The sequence below is a fragment of the Amblyraja radiata genome, chromosome 2 (genome assembly GCF_010909765.2).
Source record: "Amblyraja radiata isolate CabotCenter1 chromosome 2, sAmbRad1.1.pri, whole genome shotgun sequence".
Classification (NCBI taxonomy): Eukaryota; Metazoa; Chordata; class Chondrichthyes; order Rajiformes; family Rajidae; genus Amblyraja; species Amblyraja radiata.
In genome coordinates, this window is record NC_045957.1 from 101,363,643 (window position 1) to 101,375,426 (window position 11,784).

At 42.0% G+C, this 11,784-nt stretch overlaps 1 long non-coding RNA gene across 1 annotated transcript; it reads left to right on the plus strand.

Moving 5' to 3' along the window:
• The first annotated feature begins 122 nt into the window (after positions 1-122).
• LOC116966138 lies at positions 123-9,365 on the plus strand. Its single transcript, XR_004409906.1, has 3 exons — positions 123-300; positions 3,756-3,757; positions 9,352-9,365. It is a non-coding gene; the product is annotated as an uncharacterized LOC116966138 (long non-coding RNA).
• The last annotated feature ends 2,419 nt before the right edge of the window (positions 9,366-11,784 follow it).

Here is an 11,784-nt window from a genome sequence, read left to right on the forward strand (position 1 = left end):
TTCTGGACGCCATGTTTAGAAAATGTTAAGTTGGAAAGGGTGCAGAGAAGATTTATTGTGTTCAGTTCTGGACACTATGTTATAGGAAAGATGTTGTTAAATTGGAAAGAGTGCAGAGAAGATTTACAAGGGTGTTGCCAGGACTCGAAGATCTGAGCTACAGTATAAGGAGAGGTTAAGCAGCCTGGGACTCTATCCCCTGGAGCGCAGGAGAATGAGGGGTGATCTTATAGAGATGTATGAAATGATGAGAGGAATAGATCGAGTGGACGCAGAGAATCTCTTGCACAGAGTGGGGGAGTCGAGAGTCAGAGGGCATAGGTTTAAGGTGAAGGAGGAAAGATTTTATAGCAACCTGAGGGGTAACTCTTTCACGCAAATGGTGGTGGGTGTATGGAACGAACTGCCAGAGGAGGTAGTTGAGGCAGGGACTATCGTGAGTTGGGCCAAAGGGCCTGTTTCCACACTGTATATAATTCTATGACTATCTTTGACATGTCCATAAAACCCTTTGCAGAAGAAACGTACCAGTACTCCCTCTTTCACTGCCCACAACAAGAGGAGAGAACCAGAAACATAGGGGTAGGAAGTTAGCAATTTTTACCATCCACACTCTTGCGCAGATGAAGGAGAGATTCATGGTAACACAGACCAGGGGTAGGGATGTTGGCCATATCACTGCCCTCAGCAATGCTGGAGGCAAGGTCTCAGCAGAGTGCATACGTAATATGGGTGCTTTTTTCTCAACAATTTATTTGGATAGACAGCTATAACAACAACTGCATTGGTACCGCCTCCAACACAAACGCATTCTGAGGCTCTCCCACCCCGTGTCCCTCTACCTCAAGAGACAAACTATCTTCTGATGTTTACTATAAATACCACAGCTACCATAACTATACTTCCACCCACCTGGTACCATGTAAGGACACCATGCTTTTCTCAGTTTCTGCTGCATCTATTCTCAAGGTTAGACTGTCTGTTGCAGGATATCTGAAATCTCCTTTTTCAGGAAACATAGCTTCGTATCTTCTATGATGAATGAAGCCCTCACTCCCATTTCCCCCCCATCTCCTGGACATCTGCTCACATCCTTCCCTCCCTGTAGACAGAAAATGGACAGTTCCCTTACTCCTCGCCTTTCAATCCACCAACCTCCACCAATCCACCAGCACATCACCCTTTGCCATTTCTATCAGATGCAATGGGATCCCAATTCTTACCCTTCCCATCCCAGTCTGCTTTAGACTGGGACCAGTCTCTCTGTGACTCCCTAGTCTGCTCATCCATGTCGCCTCACCTCCAACCCCCACCCCCCCCCCCCCCCCCACCCCCTCAAACCCACCCCACCTTGTCCCCTGGCTTTAAGAACGGAGCAGCAAAGGAGTAACATACAGTACATCCAGATGTACTCTTTCCTTCTAGGGAAGGGACATAAATGGCCACTAAAAGGGAAGAGTTATATGCAACAAAGTTATGCTGTTATTGTGCAGTAACACATTGTGAACAGATAAGAGATTTTCCTGAAATATTGGATTATGCAGATGCAGCAAAAATCATCCACCTTCGCTTTCCCAAGTTGAGTTCCCCATGCTGCTTGGTTTTTAGTTTTTAGTTTTAGAGATACAGCGTGGAAACAGGTCCTTCGGCCCACCGGGTCTGCGCCGACCAGCGATCCCCACACATTAACACTATCCTACAATTTTTACATTTACCAAGCCAATTAACCTACGTATCTCTTTGTACGTCTTTGGAATGTGGGAGGTAACCGAAGATCTCGGAGAAAACCCATGCAGGTCATGGGGAGAACGTACAAACTCCATACAGACAGCACCCATAATCGGGATCGAACCCGGGTCTCCGGCACTGCATTCGCTGTAAGGCAGTAACTCTACTGCAGCGCCACCGTGACTGCCAAAATCCACTCCACCCAAAGGATCGTGCGACCCACTAGAGGCTTCAGGAGATATTTAGTTATTATTACTGTAATCTACTCCGAAATAAGAACGATAACAACACACGATTGATAAAGGAGTGGCCACTTACAGTTCTTTATATGTCAACATTTTCCATGTGACAAGCATCCAAAGAGAATAGGGCGTAGATTAAAAATGTAATTGGACATTGTTAAATTTCTGACTATGGAATCAAAGAGAATATTATGGGAACCTTAAAAGTCAGTAGCATGATAGAGATCAGGAATTAGATAGTTGCAGCGCCTTGTAATATAACCATATAACCATATAACGATCCTACAATATTTATCTATTGTAATCAAAATCTCAATAACCTGAACAATTAATCACAAATTGAATAAAGGATAACTTACGGTTTGTGCAAAATAGTGAATGGGAACCTGTCATTTTACTTATATTTGGTTGTTATCCAGAGAGATTAGTTTGCAAGTTGTAAAGGGCCTGTCCCACATGGGTGACCTAATCCGCGAGTTCTGGCGAGTTTGCCCTTGACTCATACTCGCAGCATGGTTGACACGAGGTCGTAGGAGGTCTTCGTAACTCTCCTTCATGCTCGAGAGTGGTCTCCGCATACTCGAGGCCTCTGCTAGGTCGCAGCATTTTTTTCAATATGTTAAAAAATGCCCGCAAGTAAAAAAAGGTCGCCATGGAAAAAAATCGATACTTTTTTACTTGTAGGTTTAATCGTAGTAGGTTCGAGTAGGTCGGCATGTTAGTCATAGGTAATCGAGGGTAGTCGAAGGTAGTCAAAGGTAGTCGAAGGTAGTCTTCATCATAGTCGAAGGGAGGTCGAGGGGAGGTCGAAGGAGATCGAAGGAGGTCATCTTCACTCTCCACTATTCGGTGTCCAATTTCCCCGAAGTTAGTCATAGCTAGTCGTAGCTAGTCGTAGCTAGTCTTCAACATTGTTGAAGGATGTCGAAGGAGGTCTTCTACATAATCGAAGGAGGTCTTCAACATGTCATTTTTTTTAACTCTTCTGAACTCGCCAATTAAGTCGCCCAAGTGGGACAGCCCCTTAAAGCAAAGTTTCATTTGTTATAAAGCACGTAAAAATACATTCAATTTTAACTAGCTTCTCTGTCTGCCTCCAGTCATAAACCACACATTAGCCAAATTGTATGTGACTGAACAGAATTAATCAATTGCTAGATTTCTAATTAAGTAACTTATTGAAACAGGTTTGAATTAATAGCTTCAGTAAATAAGGCGTTCACAGGTTTTAGTTCAGGAAATGGTTGTTTTTTATGATATTCAAATGTATTCATTACTATCATTCTCTTTCAAGGCTTTTGGGTTATTCTCTCATCATGGTAGATTTAGTCTTGCAAACAGCTAATGAAATATATCAACTTCGAACACTTCAATGAAGAAATAATTAATGGCTGTAGAAAATGTGGAAGCATTAAGCCAGCAGGCACAATGTGGCCATACTAGTCACTAATGGAGCAGCTGGAGCAGTGTTCGTGTCAAGGGCAGTGTCAGGGCCGGTGTCATCACCAGTACATCTGTCAGTTTCAGAGGCTGGGTCACAGCCCTATGCATTTCAAGATTGCCACAGATGGCAAGAGCACCATCAGAGACAATGCTGTAGGGTAAACAATTAGTCTGTGCCATTGAAAAAGTGCACCTCCTGCCATAGTGTTGCTGGTAGCAACCTAATAGCTTCCCTCACTGACATTTACATTTGTACCACCTATTTAGTTCCAGACATAGGTTGATGAACATGCCACCAGATGTGATCTGCAGAAGCAGAACAAAGAAAATTAACACAAATAGAAGTCAAACAAAATAATCCATAATGCAGGAGATGTCTGGTGATCATCAATCCTCTGTGACTGATCAACACCGCCGCCAGCCAGCCTGGCTCATTGATGCAGTCCTAATGTACCATCCACGGAGTTTTGGTTGCTTTTAAACTTTTGGAATATCAAATCAATGATTCCCTCTTTTGCTGCCTCATTTTGGGACATTGCTCCACCATTTCAAAAGCTGACGGCAAGATCACAACGTTAGGTAAACTTAGTAGATGATAAACGTGAAAGAGGAACAGCAGCAGGCTGCTGAAGAATGAAGCAACGGTGCTGAAGTGGCCTGCTTCATGCTGGGTGGAGAACCAAGCCAGAAGATCCTTCCAGGAATTGGTGAAGCCTAAGCACACAGTTCATCTGTAACTTCCAACCTTGAACATGGAGATCAATGGCATCAGGCAGAAAGTTGCTTCAAATACATTGGCGGTCTGGCATCAATCTTCAGTAAACCTTGGGATCATACTTTATGATACCAGGCTGCTTGGAAGTTAGCTCACATGGGATTCAGGGAGAGCTAGCTAACTATATACAGAATTGGCTTCATGGTAGGGGATGATGATGGGAAGGTTGCTTTTATGGACTAGAGGCCTATGACTGGTGGTATGCCTCAGGGATCGGTACTGGGCCCATTGCTTGTGTGTCAGTTATATCATTGCTTTGGATGAGAATGTACAAGGCATGATTAGTATTTTGCAGAAAAATAGGCACTCAATAGGCATCATAGGCACTGAAGGTGGTTAACAAGAATTACCGTGGAATCGTGAACAGCTGTCATTATAGCATTTTGGAAAGTCAAACCAGGGTAGGACATTCTTAGTCAATTGTGGGACCTTGGGGGATGTTGTAAAGCAGCAGGATCTCAGAGTACAGGTACATGGTTCCCTGAAAGTGGCATCATAGGTAGATCAGATATTGAAGAAAGCTTCTGGCCCACTGGCATTCATCAGTCAGGAAATTGAGTGGGGAGGTTGGGATGTTATGTTATATTCCATTGTTATGTTATAGACATTGGTGAGGCCACCCGCACTTGTGCTTTGTATTGTATTTTGGTGCCCTTGCTATAGAAAATTTGCCATTAGGCCGGAAAGGATGCAGAAATATATTTACGAAGTTGTTGCCAGGACTCAAAAGCTTGTCAAAAGGAAGATATTGGGTAGACTAAGAGTTTATTACTCAGAGTATAGATGGGGTGAATCCACAGTATTTTTCCTTGTGTAGGGGAATCAAGAACTAGAGGACATACTGTAGATTTAAAGTGAGAGGGGAATTATTTTAAAGGAATCTGGTGGGCAACATTTCTACACAGAAGGTGGTGGATATATGGAACAAGCTGCCAGAGGAAGTACAGTATTTCCCGGCAATGAAGACGCTATTTTTTACCCTAAAATAAGGGCCGAAAATTTACCTGCGTCTTGGAGGCTGAAGGTTAGATTGTTAGCCAAGAAAGATAGACTTGGGCCAAATCGCTTTTAAAACATGGGGGGGGGGGGGGACACAATGAGGCCTAACACAGGGGTCGGCAACCTACGGGCCGGGTCTGGCCCGTAACCCGAACTCAAACGAACCCAAGCGAGCCGACCTGGGAACTGCAGCCATTCACGGGGCACGCAGCCAACATGGGTGTCACAGCCAGACCTGGGGCAAGCGAGACAACCTGGGCGCAACAGCCAGTCCCGTGATATGCAGGCTTTGGAGGTGTGTGGCGGTTGTCGGTCAAGTGAGAATAACAGAGAGAATAAGAATGCTGCTGCCTAGTCAACAGGCGCACACAAAAGCTGTTGGTATTAGTTTTGAAATTCTCGTTATCCCTATTTTTGACCTGGCTCGGAGACCGGCCAGTGAGGGGACCAGCTCAAGAGCAAAGATCATAGAGCGGAGTGGGTCAGCGGGCGATGGATAACAGGACAGCGGGCGTTTCAGCTTACTCCTGTGTCAGCGCGAGTAACCTCAATTGGTCCCTTGAACTCGTATTGTCATTCAATAAGATCACAACTGATTCAACTTGTCCTGGTGTGCTCCCGTTTTTCCCGCCAACTCTCCACCTGCCGTCACCCTCCACCCCCCACCCATTCAGTCATTCAGAATGGAGGAGATCTGGAAGCCTTGGGCAAGTTGAATTGTTACTTTCTTTATTTTTATTTGTTTATTTATGTATTTATTAGCGTGAGAAATTCTATGGTCCGCCAGCATTTTTCAAAATTTCGCAACTCAAAATGGGGGTGCGTCTTCGGCGCAGGTGCATCTTCATTGCCGGAATATACGGTAGTTAAGGCAGGTGCAATAACAATATTTAAAATTCATTTGGACAGATACATATAAAGGAAATGTTTAGAAAGATATGGACCAAACGCAGACAAATGGGATTAGCTTAGATTGACCATCTTGGTCAGCATGGACAAGTTAGATCTAAGGCCCTTTGTACGTGGTGTATGGCTCAACGGCGCCTATGTATCTGTAACAAATTAGCAGAGCATAGGGAGAGGGCCAACAGACCTAGACCAGGAAGATTGTTACCATAATTTTCTTATTACCATCCACACTATTAATAATATGAAGGTATATTGCATACACTGACTTTCAGTTAGTGTGAAAAATTCCAAGATTTATTCAAGAGAGCAGGGAACAGATAAAGAAGTTTCCAGAAATGCAACTCAAGTGGGAAACATCGTCTTCTTTCTCTGAACACATTAGTATTTAGTATTCACAAATGATTGGGATAATTAGTATTTAGACCTAGGAAAACAATTTTGTAAGATATGAACATGGTGGAAACAATGGGCAGAATAATGTTGCAGCCCTACAGCTCGGGCAACCTGGGTTCAATCCTGACATGCAGTGCTATCCTTTATGCAGTTTGCACATTCCCTCCGGTTTCCTGCTACATGCCATGATGGTAGGCTAAAACAAATTGGAAGTTGTAGGTCAGTGAAAATTGTGTGTAGGTGTGAGGTAAAATTCAGAGGACATTAATAATAATAATAATAATAATGGATGGGATTTATATAGCGCCTTTCTAGAATACTCAAGGCGCTTTACATCGTATTATTCATACATTCCTCAGTCACACTCGGTGGTGGTGAGCTACTTCTGTAGCCACAGCTGCCCTGGGGCAGACTGACGGAAGCGTGGCTGCTAATCTGCGCCTACGGCCCCTCCGACCACCACCAATCACTCACACACATTCACACACAGGCAAAGGTGGGTGAAGTGTCTTGCCCAAGGACACAACGACAGTATGCACTCCAAGCGGGATTCGAACCGGCTACCTTCCGGTCGCCAGCCGAACACTTAACCCATTGCACCATCTGTCGACATTGCTGGGGATGTGGGGCGAATAGTATGGGTAGGTCCAAATAGGTGCTTGAATATTAATGTGGACCTGGCGGCCCAATGAGGATATTTCCATGCCAAATAAAGGAGTAGCGGCGGAGATTGTAAGCGTTGGGAAAGAGAGGCTAGAAGAGTTCAGATAGTGAGCAAGTGAGTTTGTAGGTCCGATCGGTAGGTCTGTAAGGAGATTAGGTGCTGGGTGAGACCAGAAAGGCTAACATTAGAACAAATGGATGAGGGTGAATGAAAGAATCAGCGATACTCAGATGGATCATGGAAGAGATTGGAACAGTCAGTGAAAGATCAAAAGTGAAGGGGAAGGAGTTGTGGACACAAGAAGGATTTAAAATTAAATAGAAAGGTTTGGACAGGAGATCTGCAAGTTGATTACAATTAATGTACCATTTGGTACAAGTCTTCAGTGTTTCTTTTAAAAACTAATGGTTTTGGTATTTGTTTAGTTGATATTGGTTTATTTTTGGCAAATGGTTTGTATTTTATAAGCAAAATTTATAAGAAAATAAATAATATTCCATTTGAATGTTCTAAAGGATGAGGGGTTATCTTACAAAAACATATAAAATTATAAAAGGACTGGACAAGCTAGATGCAGGAACAATGTTCCCAATGTTGGGCGAGTCCAGAACCAGGGGCCACAGTCTTAGAATAAAGGGTAGGCCATTTAAGACTAAGGTGAGAAAAAACTTTTTCACCCAGAGAGTTGTGAATTTGTGGAATTCCCTGCCACAGAGGGCAGTGGAGGCCAAATCACTGGATGGAATTAAGAGTGAGTAATTCCACTGTACAAGTTCATTCAAAGAGTTCTCCCGAGTTTGCCCTGATTCGAACTCGGAGATTTACGGTAATGGCCGCTCGCAGGTACTCGGGGCTCTGGTGGACATTTTTGAACATGTTTTCAACATGTTGAAAAATCTTCATGAGTCTTCCCGAGCTTACCTGCCATTAACGAGTCTTCCTGAGTACCTGCCGTTAGCGTTACGAGCCGCTAAGAGACGTCCCCGAGCTCCGATGTACCCGCTACATTAATTCTATGTCCTTTCCATGAGTTTGATTATTTTTTTTAAACTCGGGAGAGCACTTGAATGAACTCGTACAGTGGGACAGGGCTTTTAGATAGAGCTCTAGGGGCTAGTGGAATCAAGGGATATGGGGAGAAAGCAGGCACGGGTTATTGATTGGGGACGATCAGCCGTAATCATAATGAATGGCGGTGCTGGCTCAAAGGGCCGAATGGCCTCCTCCTGCACCTATTTTCTATGTTTCTATGTTTACATGAAAATGGATGAAGTAAGACAGGTGGTGCTTCCATTCACCACTGATATTTTTTATTGGAAAGGTCCATAAGAAAGGAAGAACTTGCATATGTGCTAGTACCTACAACAGCATTAACACAATTAACACAGTGCTCATATCATACGCTATTGACAATACTAAACTCTTCATTACCTGTTGTAACCAACCACAAGGGAAATCAGGGTCTTATATTGTTTAAGAGGGGCACTTCATCTTTACTAATTTTATGAGTTCCCTTGGTTTCTTTTTTCATAGAAAATGTGCACAAAGAGTAATCTATCCCTTTGGTTCCCTTCCAAACAACTCATTACTTTGATTCTAGCCGTTATGCAGTAGCCATCCTATTACCTTGCAGGCTTATGGCTCTGGGCCGTTCTTTGTACAATTTTCTTTCCTAATCCTCTTCAACCCTGCCCTGTCTATTCTCTGTTCAACACTTAGTTTTTCCACAAGGCTTACACATTTCCGCTATTAGGTTGCCATCTGTTTTGTGACTACCACTCCTCCCCACCTGCAAAATATCCTTATAATACAACTTATTTGTTTTTCTTTGTAGCCATCTCTCTATTATAGACACAAATAATTCACGGTTACCTGCTGCAGGTTAGAAATTACAGTTGCTGATAAAAGTTAACAAATGTTTCATAAGCTACTATAATACACCCTTTTTCTACTGTTAGAAGATAGAATAAATCATTTAAAATAAGCAAATTAGAGTGTCACTATTAAATTGTAAGATCATGTGAATCTGTTCATCCACCAACTGTAATTCATAGTTTTGCAGACTTAATTACAATGATAGCTTTAGTGAAACCATCAAAAGTGATATGCTTGGCAAATCTAACCTGACTATTTTGTTTACAAGAGAGAGGGTCATTGGTTTCAGCCCAACAGAAGAAACTGAGTGCATTACCTAACAGTCTAGGACCAGAGGTCCCAGCCGCAGAAGGCTGTGGAGGCCAAGTCAATGCCTATGCAAGATAGATTCGTGATTAGTACGGGTATCAGGGGATATGGGGAGAATGCAGGAGAATGGGGTCAGGAGGGAAAGATAGATCAGCCATGATTGAATTCCGCTCCTATAACTTATGACCTTATGAACTTATGAATGTCGCTGATGGTGATTAGTTGAAATGATTTTCAGCATGGACATGGTGGGCTGGAGAGTATGTTCCTGTGCTGGACTGTCCTTTGTGTAGGAAGAATCTACAGATGTTGGTTTAAACCAAAGATAGACACAAAAGGCTGCATCTCTGGAGAAAAGGAATAGGGGACATTTTGGGTCTGAAGAACTCGAAACATCACCTATTCCTTTTCTCCAGAGATGCTGCCTGACCAGTTTTTTGTGTCTATCTTCAGTACTGTCTTATGTTGTTTGTTCTATATGAACTGGTGGTTGAGATCATTGCTTTCTGAAAATTAACTATAATTTTCCCAACTAAACAGGTAATTACACTTCAAAAATAATTCATAGCAACAAGACAATGGAACAAATCTTATATGAATGAGTTTAAGGCAGACCTGAAAAATTACTCTTCCCATGCTGGTCATTAAATATTCATGTCCTGAATTTGCTCTTTTGTCTCCATAAAGCCCCTTACATCACATTCCCTTTTGTTTTTGCCGTCATGTTTGGTGACTGTGGGCATGGACTGATCATGGCAGTAACAGCTCTAGGGATGATCCTGTACGAAAAGCACAATAGAAGCAAAAAAATGAATAATGAGGTGGTTTCCTTCCTTAAACAATCAACCTAACCAATGATTAAATGTACGACCGGAGAGCCAACGTCAACCTGATTCTACTACCATAGGAAATCAATATCGCAATCTTATAAATGTAGTTCATTTTAAATTTCCCCTTTTCAAATATTTATTGAAGAATAGTAATTCAATATTAAGGTGATCTGGGATACAATTGGTGATAGGAATGAGCAACATTTAAAAATTGTGTAATTAATCTAGTTATAGTGATGAGTAAAATCACTTTATTTGTATTGTAATAATGAGACTAAAGTAGCTTGTTTTATTTAGATTTTAAGCATTCTATGTCACTGACAATATATTCTTCTGATGATGGGACTCTTTTCGATCGACTCTTTGGTCTCATATATAATGACTGCTTCTCCAAAGCTTTCAACATCTTTAGATCGGCTTGGAGTGTCAGACCTATGGTCCAACCAAATGGATATTGGAAGTGACTATGCCAAATGAGAATTCCCACGGAAGGTATAAGGATTCTTGTATAGTAATTTGAAACCTATTATGAGATTACATATGGATTTCATATGCATCACCAATTATTTCCATTACATTTCCTGCATCTTTATGATCAAATATCTAACAGATCAAAGGGGATTTTTGTTCCGTAGATCAAATATTGAAATATTACAGTTGCCGTTACATGATTCATTTTCTCATCAGGAAACATACGCAGAACTCTGTTCTATTAAGAAGAGAGGCATTGGAGCAGAATTAGGCAAGAGCCCCTTGAGTCTGTTAGAGAGTAATTATATCTAGCTCCATGTATTCCACACAATACTGTAGATAATACAGTAGCTGTACAACTGTACATCTGGCACCTTGGTTCCATTATTAAATCTGACAAAAGATAATCAAACTCAGCTCTGAAATGTTCAATTGATCTAATCTTTATGGCCTTTTAGGAAGAGTTCCAGATTCCCATTAACTTGTGTGTCAAAAAGTGCTTCCTGTCATCAACCCTGAACAATCCAACATTAATTTTAAAGCCGTAACACTTTGTTCTAGACTTAATGCTTCTCATCTATTGTATTAAATCATTTAATCATATTAGGCACCTCATTTAGGTTGGTTATTAAGGTATAATTTTCACACTACAAAGGTTTATTTTCCTCAAGCAAGTTAATGAGTAAATTACAATATTCATAGTTAGAAATGCTTACAACAGAAAGTAAACTTAATTCACAATGTGGGTGTAAGGTGAGGTTCAATCTAATCTTTTCCAAAATCAAATTAGAGTGCAATTCAGTCTGCTGCTAATCCCACTTTATAAAACACAAAGGGAGAGAGAGAGAATAAAGAGAGAGAGAGAGAAAGGGGGAGAGAAAGGGTGAGAGGGAGAGGGAGGGGGCAGGATATAGGGAGAGAGAGTGAGCTAAAGAGGGCAAGGGAGAGAGGGAGAGAGAGGGAGGGTGATGGAGGGAGGAAAAGGGTGGGAGCGAGAGAGAGAGAGAGAGAGAGAGAGAGAGAGGAGGGGGGGGGAGGACAAAGAAAAGCAAATAGATAGAATATCAGACATAAAGACACAGACCTGTCTTAATTTTATGTGATTTATTGATTGTTTGCAATATTACACACTACCAGCCTGTAGAA